Genomic DNA, 8,113 nt, shown 5'->3' on the forward strand with positions numbered 1-8,113 from the left:
CACCACCGCACGGTTGAGTGACTCCTGCAGCCAAGCAACCATGAAGAACCTCCGGCAGATTCTACTTAAGACAGCAGAGAACACCCATGAAGGCAATAGCCAGAGGTAGATGGCATGAGGGAAATTCCTTTATGGGTGTGGGGTCCAGTAACTTAGTGGTTACTTTATGAGATTTGATGCCAGAGACATATATTCAATTCCCATCATGGCCATGGAGATTTTAGAATTGAAGTATTTAATTAAAGACCTGGTTAGAGTGAATGTGGAGAGAATGTCTCTACTAGTGGGAGAGTCTAGGACCAAAGGCCATAGCCTCTCAATAATAGGACATACTTTTAGAAGGAGATGAGAAGGAATTTCTTCAGTCAGACAGTGGTGAATCTGTGAAATTCATTGCCACAGACAGCTGTGGAAGCCAAGTCAATTGATATTTTTAGGGTGAAGGACAGATTCTTGATTAATAAGTATGATGTCAGGGGTTTTGGGGCAAAGGCAGGAGAATGGGGTTGAGTGGTGTGATGTATATGCAATGTAAATGCCAGTGCCCCCTTGAGGCCAAGAGCAGAAGCTGGCCAATGGGCTTGTGCCTTGTGACTGAGGTCACCTGACCTCAGTCACAAGGCACAAGCCCATTGGCCCTAGAAGGTCATCTGACCTCAGTCACAAGGCACAAGCCCATTGGCCAGCTTCTGCTCTTGGCCTCAAGGGGGCACTGGCATTTACATTACATATACATCACATCTCCCCCTTTACTTTACTTACATCACATCTCCCCCTTTACTTTACTTACATCACAAGTGGGAAAGATAGATCAGCCATGATTGAATGGCGGAGTAGACTTGATGAGCCGAATGGCCTTATTCTGCTGCTCGAACTTATGAATTTATTGTGAACTTGAATTAAAACCCGACTAAGCAACTGCAACAACAAAGCTGCCTGACAGTCTTAAGCAGGTTCACTGGTATTCTTCAAGGACGTGCGACCTGCGACGTGAATATAGATCGAAGTTGGGCGAACCTTGACGGATCACTGAGAAACGAGTGATTACTAGAGTTATCCAGAGATGGTGTAAGTTTGGAAGACAAAGGGCCTTGTGCTGATGGATGTGAAGTGTCGGGAGTGGTGCGGCTGATGTACTTGTGAGTTAATTTAATGCATGAAAAGCAGATGTTCAGGAACTGCAACATGCAGAATTAGAATCCTTTCTCTGCCCGCAGTCTGCAGTAGTTTTATTGCATGGTACGTAGCCAATGCTAATAAAATGCACCAACCACTTTCTATATCAAATAATAATATTTGATCCAAAGACGTACAGGTATGTAGGTTAATTGGCTGGGTAAATGTAAAAATTGTCCCTAGTGGGTGTAGGATAGTGTTAATGTACGGGGATCACTGGGCGGCACGGACTTGGAGGGCCGAAAAGGCCTGTTTCCGGCTGTATAGATATGATATGATATGATATGATGACTGCACCTTATCTATGCCCCTCATGATTTTACATACCTCTGTAAGGTCACCTCTCAAGCTCCAGCAAAACAGCCCCAGCCTATCCAGCTCACATTATAACTCAAGCCCTTCAATCCCAGTAACATTCTTGCAAATCTTCTCTGCACCTTTCCACCTTAATCTCATCCTTCCTACAGCTGAGTCACTAGAAATGTTCACAATGCTCCAAGTGCGGTCTCACCAATGACTCTTATAGTTGTAACAAGATGTCCCAATTCCTACACTCAGTGCCCTAACTGATGAAAACAAATGTGGCAACAAACTTCATCATCCCGTCTGCTTGCGTTGCCAATTTTTAGGGATCTATATAACTGCACCCCAAGGTCTCCGACGCTCTCCAGGGCGATACCATTTACTCTGCTCTGGCCTGTTTTAACTTTCCAAAATGCAACACTTTGCACTATTCAGAATTAAATTCCATTTGCCATTTCTTGGCCCACTTCTCCAGTTGATCCACATCCTGTTGCAATCTTGGATAAACCTCTTGTTGGAGCCTAACATTGGAATTTATGAAGGGGAGGGGGTTTAGTGGGTGAAATGTGTTGGTAGTGAACAAAGGGAATGAAAATGGGTGCTGTTGTTTAAGAGAAATGGAATATAAATGTTCTGGAGGTGGGTCGGAAGGAAGGAGAGAGGGATGGAATAATACATGGAGACATTGGACAAGATTCACCATGTTTTGGCGCCATTTTAAAAATTTTGCATCCAATCACCCAAAAAACAGTTGGTCCAGCTGCACCAAGATCCCGTGCCTGCTGGATTATCAATGTTTTACTGTACCTGGAACGAGATTTCATGACACAAGTGCTAAAAAAGCACTGGAGAGAGCGGAGAGGACATTCGCAAACCACAGTTTACAATTTACAGGACTGGAAAATGGTAGCAGTAAAGGAAAATTAGGCAAGGACAGATTGGAATCGGGGAGGCTATGGGAGGTACGTATAAAATTCTGAGAGGCATAGATAGATATGAAGGACTGATTTCGCTCGGCAGAATAGCCAAACACCAGGGAGGTAAAGGTCATCAATGGAAGGATTAAGACGAGATGAGGTAATAAATTATTACTCGGAGTGTGGTGGCAATCTGGAACTCACTGGCTGACCAGATGCTGGAAACAGAAATTAAATCTCATCACATTTAAACTGTACGTAGAAGTGTACTTGAAGAGTATGTTCAACTCGTCCATGCCAAGCAAGATGCCTGTCTGAGTTAGTCCTATTTACCTGCATTTGGCATGTATCACTCTGAACCTTTTTCATTCATGTATCTGTCAAAATGTCTTTTAACCAGTGTAACCGTACTCATCTCTACAGCTTCCTCTGGTAGTGTAAGAAAATAACTGCAGATGCTGGTACAAATCGAAGGTATTTATTCACAAAATGCTGGAGTAACTCAGCAGGTCAGGCAGCATCTCAGGAGAGAAGGAATGGGCGACGTTTCGGCTCGAGACCCTTCTTCAGACTGAACACATTCCCCTGTATGTAACCCAGATAGGCACATGGATATGCAGGGAATGGAAGCATGTGTATCATGTGCAGGCAGAAGGGATTTGTTTAACTTGTGTTTGGCACAGACATTGTTCCTGGTCCTTTTCTGTGGTGTAGGTTCTACGTTAAAACCTCCTCACTAGGATCTGCCTATTGTTTCCCATCTCCTGCTTCACACACCTCCATCACTGCTTTATACTGGCTAATTTCCCTTTCACACTCAGTCCTGATGAAGGAACATTGACCACCCCTTAACCTCCATAGATGCAGCTCGACCTGCTGCCCATCTTCAGCAGTTTAGCGCCTTGCATCCCAGGCTACTGATCATTTCCCTCAATTATTATCGAAAAAGAGCCAACATCCATCATTCTCTCACAAACCGTGCCCGGGAACTTAAATCCGACGGAGGATTTTGGAGGAACAACATATTTAGGACCTGTTTCCCATTTTTTTTGTTGATTGTGAAGGGCAATCTCTTTGTTCTTCATCCCTTTGCGCATTGTTTCCTCCCCTCCTGACCGCCTCAGCCACCCTCCCCCCTGCCTCCATCCCATCCACCTCACCCCAATACCCCTGTGTATCGGCGAGACCAAGCGCAGGCTCGACGATCGTTTCGCTGACCACCTCCGCTCAGTCCGCCTAAACCTACCTGATCTCCCGGTTGCTCAGCACTTTAACTCCCCCTCCCATTCCCAATCTGACCTTTCCGTCCTGGGCCTCCTCCATTGTCAGAGTGAGGCCCAGCGCAAATTAGAGGAACAGCACCTCATATTTTGCTTGGTTAGCTTACACCCCAGCGGTATGAACAGTGACTTCTCTAACTTCAAGTAGCCCTTGCTTTCCCTCTCTCCATCCCCCCTCCCCCTTTCCCAGTTCTCCCACCAGTCTTACTGCCTCCGACTACATTTTATCTCTGTACCACCCACTCCCCTGACATCAGTCTGAAGAAGGGTCTCAATCCAAAACATCACCCATTCCTTCTCCCCAGAAATGCTGTCTGTCCCGCCTGAGTTACTCCAGCATTTTGCGTCTACCCCAGTCTTCTTGAACTCCATTAGGAGCATCAGCGTTGGATTGCACAGTCTCAGCAGTGGAAACACCCTGCCCTCCAGGGAAAGCCAATACTGCTGTTTGCTTCCTGACCTCTTTGCTTTCTTTCTGCACATCTAATCCAGCACGCGAGGCTTTCATTTTACTTGGCAGTGAGGAACACAAAACAAATAAACGTTCCCCCATTTCCCTTATTAAAAAAAAACAGTCAATGTTTGAATGAAATTAAGGAGATATTTGAGCATGTGAAACCTAAGCTCTATTAGCATTATTAAATATTGCGTGTGCATTGTGAGGATCACTGCTGGATCTTAACAGCAGGACACTAAAAGCTGTGGCAGAGGTTTAACATTGACTGATTTCCAAAGGCTTCACTTAGTTTCAACCTCTGCCTTGAACATGGGTGGTTCATTAGACTAACTGCTACCTGTGTTTAGTTTAGTGTAGTTTATAGATGCAGCATGGAAGCAGTCTCTTCGGCCCACTGAATCCATGCTGACCAGTGATCGTCTGTACACTAGTTCTAGTTCGACACACTTGGGGCAGTTTACAGAGGTCAGTTAACCTGCACGCCTTTGGAATGTGGGAGGAATCCAGAGTACCCGGGGAAAACCCACGAGGTCACAGGGAGAAGGTACAAATTCCTCAAAGTCTCAACTCGTCGTCAGGGTCAAACCCGAGCAGCGACCCTTCTTCAGACTGAGAGTCAGGGGAGAGGGAAACAAGAGGCATGAAAAGGTCCAAAGAACAAATGGATGAAAAGTATGCAAAGAACAAATCAAAGCCAGCCGGACGATTAAGGAAAGGTGGATCCACGATGGTCCATTGTTAGCTGCGGAGAAGGTGATGACAGGTGGATACAAACAGTGAAACTAAGCAGGACGACAGTGAAACTAGTTGGCCAACGTTACTCCAGCCCCTCCCCCCCCGGACCCCCACCAGCAGCTCTTTCAATCCAGGAAGAACAAGCTCAACCTATCTAATCTACACCCTCAATAAAGTCTAGTTAAGTTCAGTTCAGTTCAGTTTAGAGATACAGTGCAGAAACTGGCCCACCAAGTCCACACCGACCAGTGACCCCTCCCCCTCCCCCCACCCTCCCGCACATTAATACTCTCCTACGCACATTTGGGGTAATTTTATATTTATACCAAGGCAATTACCAAGGCTTCAATGTCGGGAGCCCCGACCGCCCCGACGTGGCAACTCCAACAGCCTGACCGCGGGAGAAGACGGCAGGGGAAGAGAAAATACATTCTGGCCTTCCATCACAGTGAGGAGGGACTGGAGGAGACTCACTGTGATGGATGTTTCTTTTGTTTGGTGTTAGTTTATGATTGTATGTGTTATTGTATTTTTATTGATTATTCTTATTGGTCTATTGTTGAACTGTGGGTAATTTTTCATTTCATTTTGTATGTGACAAATAAATGACTATTGACTATATATATATATTAAACTACAAACCTGTTCGTCTTTGGAGTATGGGAGGAAACCGAAGATCTCGGAGAAAACCCATGTGGTCACGGGGAGAAGGTACAAATTCGTTACAGACGGCACCCGTAGTTGGGACTGAACCCGGGTATCTGGCGCTGTAGGTGCTGTAAAGCAGCAACTCTACCACTGTGTTGCTGTTTTCAGGACATTTCCAGGAAACCATGGACTATTCAAGAGGTACACAAGAGACCGAAGCAAAAAACAAAGTGCCGGGGGAATTCAGCAGGTCAGGCAGCAGATTTCCTCCAGAAGTTTGTTTTTAGCTACGGATTAGTAACATTTGCCAATCCATCACGTTTTAGTGCCAAAGTGAAAAACATTTATCCTTGCAAGGAGCAAGAATAAATAGCGTTATTTATGTCCTGACTTATCCAGTAGCATGAGAATTCAAAGAACACTAATTAAGAACAGGCTTAGAATCAGAGCTTCATGCTCAACTGAGGCTGAAAGCAAGCCTTGCCTTCGGTGGAGTCAATAGACAAGAGACAATAGACAATAGGTACAGCAGTAGGACATTCGGCCCTTCGAGCCAGCACCACCATTCAATGTGATCATGGCTGATCATTTTCAATCAGTACCCCGTTCCTGCCTTCTCTCCATACCCCCTGACTCAGCTATCCTTAAGTGCTCTATCTAGCTCTCTCTTGAATGCATTCAGAGAATTGGCCTCCACTGCCTTCTGAGGCAGAGAATTCCACAGGTTTACAACTCTGACTGAAAAAGTTTTTCCTCATCTCCGTTCAAAATGGCCTACCCCTTATTCTTAAACTGTGGCCCCTGGTTCTGGACTCCCCAACATTGGGAACATGTTTCCTGCCTCTAACATGTCCAACCCCTTAATAATCTTATATGTTTCAATAAGATCCCCTCTCATCCTTCTAAATTCCAGTGTATACAAGCCTAGTCACTCCAGTCTTTCAACATATGACAGTCCCGCCATTCCGGGAATTAACCTAGTAAACCTACGCTGCACGCCCTCAATAGCAAGAATATCCTTCCTCAAATTTGGAGACCAAAACTGCACACAGTACTCCAGGTGCAGTCTCACTAGGGCCCTGTACAACTGCAGAAGGACCTTTTTGCTCCTATACTCAACTCCTCTTGATATGAAGGCCAACATTCCATTGGCTTTCTTCACTGCCTGCCGTACCTGCATGCTTCCTTTCAGTGACTGATGCACTAGGACACCCAGATCTCGTTGTACGTCCCCTTTTCCTAACTTGACACCATTCAGATAATAATCTGCCTTCCTATTCTTACCACCAAAGTGGATAACCTCACATTTATCCACATTAAACTGCATCTGCCATGCATCCGCCCACTCACACAACCTGTCCAAGTCACCCTGGAACCTCATAGCATCTTCCTCACAGTTCACACTACCACCCAGCTTTGTATCATCTGCAAATTTGCTAATGTTACTTTTAATCCCTTCATCCAAGTCATTAATGTATATTGTAAATAGCTGCGGTCCCAGCACCGAGCCTTGCTGTACCCCACTAGTCACTGTCTGCCATTCTGAAAGGGACCCATTTATCCCCACTCTTTGCTTTCTGTTTGCCAACCAATTTTCTATCCATGTCAGTACCCTACCCCCAATACCATGTGCTCTAATTTAGCCTACTTATCTCCTATGTGGGACCTTGTCGAAGGCTTTCTGAAAGTCAAGGTACATCACATCCACTGGCTCTCCCCTATCCATTTTCCTAGTTACATCCTCAAAAAATTCCAGAAGATTAGTCAAGTATGATTTCCCCTTCGTAAATCCATGCTGACTCGGAACGATCCTGTTACTGCTATCCAAATGCTCTGCAATTTCGTCTTTTATAATTGACTCCAGCATCTTCCCCACCACTGATGTCAGACTAACTGGTCTTTAATTTCCCATTTTGTCTCTCCATCCTTTCTTAAAAAGTGGGATAACGTTAGCTACCCTCCAATCCACAGGAACTGATCCTGTATCTATAGAACATTGGGAAATGATCACCAATGCTTCCACGATTTCTAGAGCCACCTCCTTAAGTTCCCTGGGATGCAGACCATCAGGCCCTGGGGATTTATCAGCCTTCAGTCCCATCAGATTACCCAACACGATTTCCTGCCTAATGTGAATTTCCTTCAGTTCCTCCGTCACCCTCACCATAATAAATTCCCCTGCTTCAGTCTTCAAGGGACCCACATTTGCCCTGACTATTTTTGTTCCTCTTCACATACCTAAAAAAGCTTTTACTATCCTCCTTTATATTATTGGCTAGCATACCCTCGTACCTCATCTTTTCTCCCCGTATTGCCTTTTTAGTTAACTTTTGTTGCTCTTTAAAAGAGTCCCAATCCTCTGGCTTCCCACTCTTCTTTGCTATGTTATACTTCTTCTCCTTTATTTTTATGCTGTCCCTGACTTCCCTTGTCAGCCACGGGTGCCTCTTACTCCCCTTAGAATCTTTCCTCCTCTTTGGGATAAATTGATCCTGCAACTTCTGCATTATTCCCAGGAATACCTGCCATTGCTGTTCCACCATCTTCCCTGCTAGGGCCTCCATCCAGTGAAATCTGGCCAGCTCCTGCCTTATGCC

The sequence above is a fragment of the Rhinoraja longicauda genome, chromosome 9, assembly GCF_053455715.1.
Source record: "Rhinoraja longicauda isolate Sanriku21f chromosome 9, sRhiLon1.1, whole genome shotgun sequence".
In the NCBI taxonomy this organism is placed as follows: Eukaryota; Metazoa; Chordata; class Chondrichthyes; order Rajiformes; family Arhynchobatidae; genus Rhinoraja; species Rhinoraja longicauda.